Source organism: Cibotium barometz, chromosome 10 (genome assembly GCF_041138505.1).
Source record: "Cibotium barometz isolate CiBa-2024 chromosome 10, ASM4113850v1, whole genome shotgun sequence".
NCBI lineage: Eukaryota > Viridiplantae > Streptophyta > Polypodiopsida > Cyatheales > Cibotiaceae > Cibotium > Cibotium barometz.
In genome coordinates this window covers 18,117,938-18,130,231 of record NC_141055.1, presented here as the reverse complement: position 1 = coordinate 18,130,231, position 12,294 = coordinate 18,117,938, and positions in this window count along the sequence as shown.

Below are 12,294 nucleotides of genomic sequence, written 5' to 3'. Positions count from 1 at the left end.
TCTCGATGTATGGCAGTAGTTACCGGCATGCATTAGAAGCACCCGGCATACCTAGGTAACACTCGGCATGCATTGGATGCTCCCAGTGTATGTGGATAGCTATCGGCATGCATTGGAAGCTACCAGCATGCTTAGGTAGCACCCGACATGCTTTAGGTGCTCCGAGTGCATGTTGGTAGTTACCGGCATGAATTGGAAGCTACCAGCATGCCTAGGTAGCAACAACCGAGATACATTGGGAGCCCCCAATGTATCTCGGTAGCTACCGGCACACTTAGGTAGCACCTAGCATGGGAGCTCCGAGTGCATGCCGATAGCTAGCGGCATAGGCAGGTATCACCTAACATGAATTGGGAGCTTTGAGTGCATGTCGGGAGTTAATTTGGGTAGCACTCAGTATGCATTTGAGCTTCTGGTGTATGTCGATTAAACTGGCATGCTTAGATAGCACTCAACATGCATTGGGAGCTCTCGATGTATGTCGGTAAATATCGGCATGCATTAGAAGCACCCGGCATGTATTGGATACTCCCCGTGTATGTTGATAGCTATCGGCATGCATTGAAAGCTACTAGCATGCCTAGGTAGCACTTGGCATGATTTGGGTACTCTTGGTGCATATCGGTAGGTTTACTCGCACGCATTGGAAGCTATCGGCATGCCTATGTAGCACCCGACATGCATTGCATGCTTCTGGTGCATGTCAGTAGTTACTGGCATTAGAAGCACCTGGCATGCATTGCATGCTTTCGATGCATGTCGGTAGTTATTACTGGCATGCATTAGAAGCACTTGGCATGCCTAGGTAGCACTCAGCATGCATTGGAAGCTACCAACATGCCTAGGTAGCACCCGACGTACATTGGGAGCTCCCAGTGTATGCGATAGCTACGAGTATACTTAGGTAGCACCTAGCACATGCATTGGGAGCTCCCGGTGCATGCAGGTAGCTAGCAAAATACTTGGGTAGCACCTAGCAATCATTGGGTAGCTACCTATGCATGTCAGTAGCTACGAGCATGCTTAGATAGCACTCCGCATGTAACAGGAGCTTCGGATGCATTTCTGTAGCTGTCCGCATGCCTAGGTAGCACTCGGCTAATGCATAAGCCTTATGCATAAAGCTCATGCATAGGCCTTATGCATACTATGCATAAGGCTTATGCATAGAATTCATAGTTTGCATGTCAGTAGTAGCTACGGGCATGCTTAGATAGCACTCGGCACGTAACGGGAGCTTCGGATGCATTTCTGTAGCTGTCCGCATGCCTAGGTAGCACTCGGCTAATGCATAAAGCTCATGCATAGGCCTTATGCATACTATGCATAAGGCTTATGCATAGAATTCATAGTTTGCATGAGGCTATGCATTCCTAGCCTACATAAAGCTATGCATAAGCCTCATGCATAAACCTCATGTATGGAGCTTATACATAAGCCTCATGTATGTAGCTTATGCATGAGGCTTATGCATAAAACCTCATGCATAAAGCTTATGTACCTGTCTTATGCATAAAACCTCATGCATAAAGCTTATGTACCCGGCTTATGCATTAGCCATATGCATAAGATTTTTACATAAGGCTTATGCATATGGCTTTATACATGATGCTTATACATATGGTTAATGCATTAGCCTCATCCATGGCAGAGTAGTCCAAGCTCACATGCACCCCCTCCCTAATATAGATGGTCCCGCGATGTGTATTTGCTTATAGTTCTTTAGCTTTAAAATTGAACTGTAGAAAAAAAATCAGGATTAACGAATCAATTGACTCATGGTTTTCCAAATCAATGGAGCCTTGCACATCAGGATCAAAACCAATGGATTACAGGTCATCATGGATTGTCTCATCTAGCTGTTCTACAATGATTTTTTGGCATATACTAAGCAACGATATTATTTATGATACAAAGGTTATATGGATATATAGACAAGCATTTTTTTAATGACCTCCTCTCAAATTTGTAGTCAAAGATTGCGACCATGTGTGTTTTACATGTCCTTAGCCCTAAACGTATATTCTACCTATATTACCTTATCCACAGGCTAGAATACGTGACTATTACAGTCAACAAGCAGCAAGGTGCATCGAAACATGCACAAGGAGGGGAAACAGGTTGCCGTATCAAAACAAAAGTGCCAAAAACGATGTGGGCTATTAGAAGGACAAAGCCAAGGAAAACAATGACTTGCTTTGGGCATTTGCTAGGACAAAGTGGAAGATGTGGAATGTACAACAATTAGGGAGACGGAGACAAAAATGATGGAGTGCCTGCTCCACGCTACTGGAGTTGACAAAAAGACCCCGGTGCTGTAGTGCGGGGGGGTTACAAGTATGGTTCTATAACTTGTCTCCTGGCACTCACTCTTGGGATATTGATGAAAGCCATGTGATTGCCACATCTGGTTTGGCTATGGCCAATGGATGAGAGGATATGTCTACAGGCTATGGAGGTGACACATCCTTTCACATACACATCCACATCCATTCTTTCACATACACATCCACATCCATTCTTCCACATACACACCCACATCCATTCTTCCACATATACACATCTACATCCATTCTTTTACATACACATCCACATCCATTCTTCCACATACACATCCTCATCCATTCTTCCTCATACACATCCACATCCATTCTTCCACATACACATCCGCATCCATTCCTTCACATACATATCCATATCCATTCTCACATACACATCCACATCCATTCTTCCACATACACATCCACATCCATTCTTCCACATACACATCCACATCCATTCCTTTACATACACATCCACATCCATTCTTCCACATACACATCCATTCTTTCACATTCACATCCACATCCATTCTTCCACATACACATCCATTCTTTCACATTCACATCCACATCCATTCTTTCACATACACATCCACATCCATTTCACATGCTATTCCCATTTAGTAGCTTTTTTTAGTTTGATACCGATATTGAACTTTTTCTAAATTTCTACCAATTGCTTGGCCTAATTAAAGGTTCCTTTTCTCGAACGACTATTTCTATATTCCTTCTCAATTCCTTAATTAAATTATATTCAATATTCCTCTCATTCATTCACATCCTGATTCACATCACATTACATCCATTCCTTCTCAATTCCTTAATTAAATTATATTCCTTCTCAATTCCTTAATTAAATTATATTCCTTAATTAAATTATATTTCTATATTCCTTCTCAATTCCTTAATTAAATTATATTCAATATTCCTCTCATTCATTCATTCATTCACATCCTGATTCACATCACATTACATCTCATCCATTCCCTCACATCGACATCACATCCTTTCACATACACATCCACATCACATCCTGATTCACATCACATTACATCTCATCCATTCCCTCACATCGACATCACATCATTCCACATACACATCCACATCCATTCTTTCACATTCACATCCACATCCATTTCACATGCTATTCCCATTTAGTAGCTTTTTCTAGTTTGATACCGATAATGGGACTTTTTCTAAATTTCTACCAATTGGTTCGCCTAATTAAAGGTTCCTTTTCTCGAACGACTATTTCTATATTCCTTCTCAATTCCTCAATTGAATTATATTCAATATTCCTCTCATTCATTCACATCTTGATTCACATCACATTACATCTCATCCATTCCCTCACATCGACATCACATCCTTTCACATACACATCCACATCCGTTCTCTCACATACACATCCACATCCATTCTTCCACATACACATCTACATCCATTCTTTCACATATACATCCACATCCATTCTTTCACATACACATCCACATCCATTCTTCCACACATACACATCCACACCCATTCTTCGACATACACATCCACATCGATTCTTCCACATCCATTCTTCCACATACACATCCACATCCATTCCTTCACATACACATCCACATCCATTCTTTCACATACACATCCACATCCATTCTTCCACATACACATCCATTCTTTCACATACACATCCACATCCATTCTTCCACATACACATCCACATCCATTCCTTCACATACACATCCACATCCCTTCTTCCTTCACATACACATCCACATCCCTTCTTCCACATACACATCCACATCCATTCTTTCACAGACACATCCACATCCATTTCACATGCTATTTCCATTTAGTAGCTTTTTCTAGTTTGATACTGATAATGGGACTTTTTCTAAATTTCTACCAATTGATTGGCATAACTAAAGGTTCCTTTTCTCGAACGACTATTTCTATATTCCTTCTCAATTCCTCAATTGAATTATATTCAATATTCCTCTCATTCTTTCACATCCTGATTCACATCACATAACAGGGTGGTTGCAAGATCAGGGTGCCCAGTTTTGTCCACTCAGGCACCCTGTAAACAGTAAAAAAATAGGCATTTGTTTACCTTTAGTGGCTAATCTCTCCTAGTAAATGAAAGAATTTCGTTTCAAGTTCTTTTGTTGGAACATCATATTCAAAGTTGGAAATATAGTTGCATAGTTAGATTAAGCATTAGATAGTCAAAAGTCCTCATTTTCTTAGGTACAAAGTCAATGTATACACCCTGTCCCAAATATGAACTGATTCCATAAAATGCTAATATCTTTTACATATAAACTCATATGAGATTCCCACTTTGTACCTTAGATCTTCACATAATATGGAGCTTAACTTGATTTTTCGAGAAAATTTTAAGATGTTTGTCTACTTTCTTTAAATATTTCAAGGTCTTTAAAGTGTTATAATATATGCCACTTTTTATACCCACAATAGCTACCACTTAAAATCCTTAATCTTGTAGATCAAAAGAGTGGGTAGATATTAAGACATTAGTATAATGTGGTGGTTAGTAAAAATTGCAAATCCAATGGTTGGATTTTTAATGATCTCTTTTTCAAAATTCTTCCAGACTATCAGAAGGCCTGCAAATATTAATAATCTAATTAGTAAAATTATATTTTTGATGTGAATAATCTAAAACCTATAGGGACTAGTGTACTTGTAATGGCGCATCTATGGAAAAATAAATTGGATCACTCTAAGTATGGAAAGATCATTTGTTTATCATTTCATCATATTTTTTATTAATTTTAATTAATTAGACTAATTTATATTAATTTAAGTTGTATTAGGTTAATTTAAGGGCAAGCATATTTTCTATTATTTGCTTGATCTCATTTTAAGTACCTTGCTCCCCAAAATTTGCTCTCCAAGCATTGTCCCAGCCCAACATAAACTGGATAAAACTGGACACCCTGATCTTGCAACAACCCAACACCTCATCCATTCACTCACATCGACATCACATCCTTTCACATACACATCCACATCCATTCTTTCACATACATATCCACATCCATTCTTCCACATACACATCCACATCCATTCTTCCACATACACATCCACATCCATTCTTTCACATACACATCCACATCTATTCTTCCACATACACATCCACATCCATTCTTCCACATACATATCTATATCCATTCTTTCACATACACATCCACATCCACATCCATACTTTCACATACACATCCACATCCACATCCATACTTTCACATACACATCAACATCCATTCTTCCACATACATATCCACACCCATTCTTCCACATACACATCCACACCCATTCTTCCACATCCATTCTTCCACACATACACATCCACATCCATTCTTCCACATACACATCCACATCCATTCTTCCACATCCATTCCTTCACATACACATCCACATCCATTCTTTCACATACACATCCACATCTATTTCACATGCTATTCCCATTTAGTAGCTTTTTCTAGTTTGACACCGATAATGGGAGTTTTTCTAAATTTCTACCAATTGCGTGGCGTAATTTAAGGTTCCTTTTCTCAAACGACTATTTCTATATTCCTCCTCAATTCCTCAATTGATGTATATTCAATATTCCTCTTTTGAATAAAAGAATTCATGGGATTTACAGAAATCAATTCTTGAATCATTATACCCAAAATATCTCATTTTTTAAGTAATATTCATAGTTTTTTACTAATAAACCTTGTCGTTAGTCAACTCTTCATCTTATGTGAGAATTTAATCATTTTTGGGGATTATTCTTTTAATTCTTCAATTTAACTCCTCTCTACATTTGGATTATTTTTATTGGTTCATAGGAACCTTAATTGGACCATAATCCAAAAATTTCTGCAAATCTGGACCCTCAGGCTAAGGTCCTTTTTACTTATTTTCAATTAAGTCTAATTGCACATTGGAAAGTTCTTTTTGAATTTCTGTTTCACGGGAAACCATTTTAGACACTAGGAGGATTTTTATATCCAAAAATATCTCAATTTTGTATTACCTTTCTCTAGACATTTTCTCTCTCGAGGTCAAAACAGGGTAAAACAGAATCTTTCTTTTATTTCAAAGAGGGGAATAATTACAAGATCAGAAGGGAAGGTTCTTACACCTGCACACCTCAAAAGCTGGAGGGAGAAATCTTACACAGTATCCCCAAAACTTCTTGATCGAAATTCTGAATTTCATACTAGAATTTCTCAAATTCTATAACCTTGATCCACAAATCAATTCGAAGGGTCTAAAACTTAGTTTCAGATTTTGCGAGAGTTTTGAGTGTATTTTTCTAAACTGGTCACACCTTCTTTCCTCAAAACTGATGAAAGAGTTTGGTCTTGGTCATAGTCTGATTCAAGGTTCGAGTCGGATAAGATTTTTCCCGAACTATCTTTCTTGAAAGGGTTATGTAATTCAGTTACTATTTTACTGAATTTCTTTCTTTGAATATTCACTTAACTGAATTCTAAATTAGTTAACAAGTTCCAATGAGGAATAAATTAGGCATTTATCTGAATATTTTGATCTCGATAGATTTCTTGAATTTTCTTTTTAACAATCTGTGAAAATATAAAACGATAGAAATTTCTCTCTTAGAGTATTTAATTATTCATTTATCTAATACTCATAGAATTTAAACATAGAATTTAAGAGAATTCTCATTTTGATATAAAAATTCTTTATACATCTATTTATGCGTAAAAATCAACTTCAATGGGAATAACACTTTTATTTAAAAAAATCCTTTTATGCATCTATTTATGCATAAAATCAAATTTAATAAAATAACACTTTTAAAATAAAAAGAATTTCTTTATGCATCTATTTATGCATAAAAATCATTTTTTACAAGAATAACGCTTTTATAATAAAAACAAATTCCTTTATGCATCTTTTGATGCATAGAAATCAAATTTAATAAGAGTAACACTTTTGTAATAAAAAAATTCCTTTATGCATCTTTCTATGCATAAAAAATTTTAATAAAAATAACACTTTTATAATTAAAAAAATTCCTTTATGCATCTTTCTATGCATAGAAATCAAATTTAATAAGAATAAAACTTCTACAATAAAATAAATTCCATTATGCATCTTTCTGTGCATAAAAATTAAATTTAATAAGAATAACACTTTTATGATTAAAAAATTTCTTTATGCATCTTTCTATGCATAAAAATTAAATTTAATAAGAATAACACTTTTATAATAAAAAATTCATTTATGCATCTTTCTATGCACAGAAATCAAATTTAATAAGAAGAACACTTTTATAATAATAAAAAATTCCTTTATGCGTCTTTCTATGCATAAAAATCAAATTTAATAATTAATATCAGTGATATCCATGCATACTCATAGGTGAATATGTACATGGAGTAATTAGAATATTTCTTTTAGATGCAAAAATGGTGGGAATTACTCTTTTTTTTGGAATAACATAAAAACAAACTTTCTTTTTCATAAAATTTTAGAAAAATTTGCCATAATCTCCTTTGTATGGCTGACCATTTCTCATTTTTATCTTTCTTCACTTAACTTAATTAACCCAATTTAGAATTATAGAACTCTAATCTACATAATTTTCTAAATTCAAGAGAGTAAACAATAAGAAGAGTTTAATTAATCACTTAGTTAATCTTTCTAGGATTAAGAGGACCTTGTGCTCTTGTACACACTTTAAGAAGCATAAGAGAAAGCTCAAGAAATGTGGCCTAGGACCGTTTGTGATTAATGAGCTTACTCCAAGTGGTGCAGTGTGTTTAGAGATACTAGAAGGTGAGCAAATGCCTAACTTCATTAATGGAAGTCGTCTCAAGAAATACAATGAACCATTAACTGAAGTCATGCTTCAACAAATGCATGCTGTCCACACACGGAAAGAAGCACATGACCTACTTAAACGTCAGGCTCAAGAAGAAGCTAAAGCTAGAGTTGCAAAAGCCAAGGAGCGTCGCAAGGCTTCTGTGTTGACCTTACAGTTGGCTACTGATGAACAATATGCCTTTCAATATTCACATGTGTCTTCATCTTCATGAGACTACCTACTTGGTCTCTGCCTTAATTAACTCTGGTGCAGATTATAATGTTCTCTCATTTGATACATGGGTAGCCTTGGGACAACCAACACTTGTGCACATTTCTATTGACTTACGAAGCTTCTCAGGTGAAGATAACCCTATAAAGGAAAAATGTGTCATTATTATGTCCATTCAGGATCACCAGATGTCAGTTCCCTTTTATGTGGCTAGTAAGTCCAAGGTAGTGGTAGAGGCTGTTCTTGGTTGATCGTGGTTAAGTGCTACCAATTAGATTGGCAGAATAGACAATACAAATTGCAAATTGATTGTGCATCTTGGGATCTGCTGCTCCATAAGTTTTATCATGTCAAAAGGGTGGTAGTTCTACCTTACACAGCCCACTTTCAACATCTGCTCTTCAAGCTCCAAGACAAATGATGTGGATAATCGAAGAGTCCGCAAATGAGGGCCATGGCTGGCATGTTCCAACTTCTCTAGTCACTGCTCAAAGAAGGCCAGGTAAGAAGGAATTGTCAATTTGGCTACCGAAAGATGCGTACAAACTTGTACCATCTAGCCTAGTTGCTAAACCTCCTAAAAAGCATATCTTTTCCAAGCCTAAACCTCAGATTGTTACTCACATTGGGTCCCAAAGCATGTTCTTAAAGCACAAGGCTATTATGAGGGTGCAACAGCACTTTGGCTTCCCAAATGCCATGGTTTGCTAGAGGTAGAAGAGTGTATCAATAAGATTCCAAAAGCCACTCTTGGTTTTTCATATCAGTGGGTGCAAAGGAAATCAACACAACCTCTTCAAGATAGGATAGGTGGTTGTAATACCACCTACAAATCTACTTGTGTTGACCTTCTCCAAACATGTATCGAATCACCAGTTGTCCCAATTTCTCCTTGTTACACAATTCCACCATCAACTTGTGTACCTAAGACAAATCCAACTTTACATGAGTCTCCTTTGAGCATAGATTCTAGCACTTCACTACCTAAATCCTCTTATCTTGCTCAAATTCCTCGACAATTGCTAACCTTCCCACCTCTTAAGAAGGACATACCCAAAACCAAAGGTAAGGCATTAACACTACAATTGAAGCTCTTTGGTAGATCAGTGTTTGAATAGTCTCACTTTTACTAATGTGGTTCCTTATGCCTTTACAGGATTGTGTTCTTTTTGAGATGATCTTATCTACATTGTTTTTGATAGGGATTGTAATGATGGATATGAGTGTATAAAGCTTGAAGTTTCTAAATTTCATTGTTCTACGCCCAGATACCTCCTGATGGATACTTGGCAAGATACATGTCCCACCATGCATTGACCCTAAAGTACTCAACCTGAACATCGCGAGGGTTATAGTGCTCCTCCTTTTCAAACTCATTCTAGGTACTTTTATGCTCCCTTAGGTGAAATTTGCTGTGGGCATCACTTTGTCACTTTATTCTATCAACAGCATCACCCATTCCCACATTGTCAAGAGTGTGCACGACTCGTATTAGGAGAAGCTTCACACATTTGTTGGCTATGCCGCTCTTACTTTCGACGATATGGCACGGGCTTAATGAAACAAATTGTGGGAATTACACCCCAATGCCATAACCTTCTTGATGTGAGAGTACCAGACCGAGGACCAAATCAACATAGATTACCTAAGGAGGTTCAAGTACAACAATGGAGGGATACATGCATAAATGACTTCTAACCACCTATCTTGCAAGCCCTCCTTCCCCCAGCCTCAACATGTCAATTTTGGATCACTATGAGTGCCTATATTGAGCAATTTCAAAATCGAAATTGTCTACTTAACCTTCCCATCATAGAACCAATACCATATTTTAGCAAGGAAGCACTCCTTCCTCTACCACCTTCTCCAGAGGCCGGCTTTTGTACAGGGTTGTCCTTGCATTCTGAAGTGATTGATACCATCTTTCCAGCAGAAGTGGACACGGATCCACCACCAGTGCAAGGGTAGGCTCATCAACTCCACAATAAGATCAACAAGCCAAGGCACTTTTCTCCCACTGGGTTTTTCCCTCAGTGATTGGCACCAATAACAAATTTTATTCTTTTCTTGTTTGTTAATAAGGCATTTTGCAGAGATCGCAGCTAAACAAGAGCATACAAACATGCCCCAATAGTCCATCTACCGTGCACACAAATTAGGAAGGGGGAAGACATGCAATGCCTACAAAGAGCAAAGAGAAGCAATCTGCACAACATCAGCAATGCATCAATGCAAACGCACAACATCAACGCTACAATAGGTGTATTCAAATCATAATCTTTTGTTCTTTATGTGCTTTTCACTTTTGCATATATTGTTTGCATGTTCACACATAGTTGGCTGGTTTAAGTTTTAAATTAGTTGTTACCATGTGGTGAGTGATTTCTAGATTCTTAGAGGACTTAGTAGAAGGTATTTCTATTTGAAGACGATGTAGGATATATGCCAACGGAGTATGCCAAGTTCTTATGCTCTCGAAGTATATTAGTTATCCCTAGTGGTAGCTACCTCTTAGTAGGTATGGGCTAGGTGCTACAATTAATAAAAAATTTACGAAAATCATGCCCTAAAAATATATACAAGTGAATCAAGACATGACATGTCTACAGCCATGTGGAATGCTTGGTAGGACCTTGGGTTGTCTTAGCACCTTGGGACCGATGCCTTGGTTTCCATGGGGTGAACACTGACGTCTAAAAGATTAAGAAGAAGACCTTCAAGGACTCTATCGCCTTAATAGATGCTGGTAGGACTCTGGGGTACATTATGGGCCCTCGAGACCGATGCCCTCATCTTCATGGGGTACTCCTTATGTCAAAAAGAAAGAAAAGGGTCTGTCGCCCTTGAGATACTTAGCGGCCTTTAGATTCTCTTGGCGGAGGTCTCTTGGCCATTGGCGGAGGTCTCTTGGCGGAGGTCTCTTGGCCATTGCTTGGGTCTCATTGGGATGGAACCTTCCTCTTTATCATCTTTTACACACACACACACACACACACACACAAAAAGAGAAAAAAAGAAAGAAAGAAAGAAAGAAAGAAAGAAAGAAAGAAAGGTCCAATCACCATTGCTCATATTTAGGAGTAGGGTTGCCACACACTTAGGAATAACTTAAACACTTGTTGGACATTGCGACTATGGTTATAACCTGCGGTGTACAAGCACACTTGCCTTTGAATAGCACTATCTACCACTTAGTCTCACTTTGACTAGTCTTTACTCACTTCTTTTAGCACTCTTTAAAACTCTAATCGGCCTTTCACTTGCATACTCACGTGTGAGATTGTCATTGCTGGTTTTTTTTTCAATAAAAGGCTTTACTTGTCTTCCATTGTTTTTTGTAGCTTTTGCTTCTACCGCGCCCGAGGACGTGCGTGATTTAGGAAGGGGGGAATGTTCCATGGGAACACTCACGGGAACACGGATTATCGAAGGAGGCCGAAAGCAATTAATGCGAGAGAGCAGGATTGTAGCCATGGGAACATGAAGACGCACATAATTTTTCCATATTTTTGTGTCGAAGTGTAATGTAAATCGTTTTAGGCCAATGTGGGTTCTAAATGAGAGTTCTAAGTGTATTAAGAAAGGCTCACTTATGGGGTTATCCCCCCATGTGTGAAAGAGGCCTAGGGTTAGGGTTAGTGACATCTCTACAAAAGAGATGTTAGCTAAAGAAAGTGGACGTTTTTTGCCATTCTCATAAGCTCTTGAGTGAAGCTCTTGAGCTCTCAAGCTATGGCAACTCTCTAACTCTCTCTATTGTACTCTAATGAGCATCAAGCTCCAATGAGTATAGCTCCACTTCTTTCTCTTAATCTGTTTTAGCATCATTGAAGTAGATTAATCTATGATTAGTTGAATGCTTCTTTCTTTCTCTTGTGTATGCTGCATGCTTATAGTGTGTGTGTG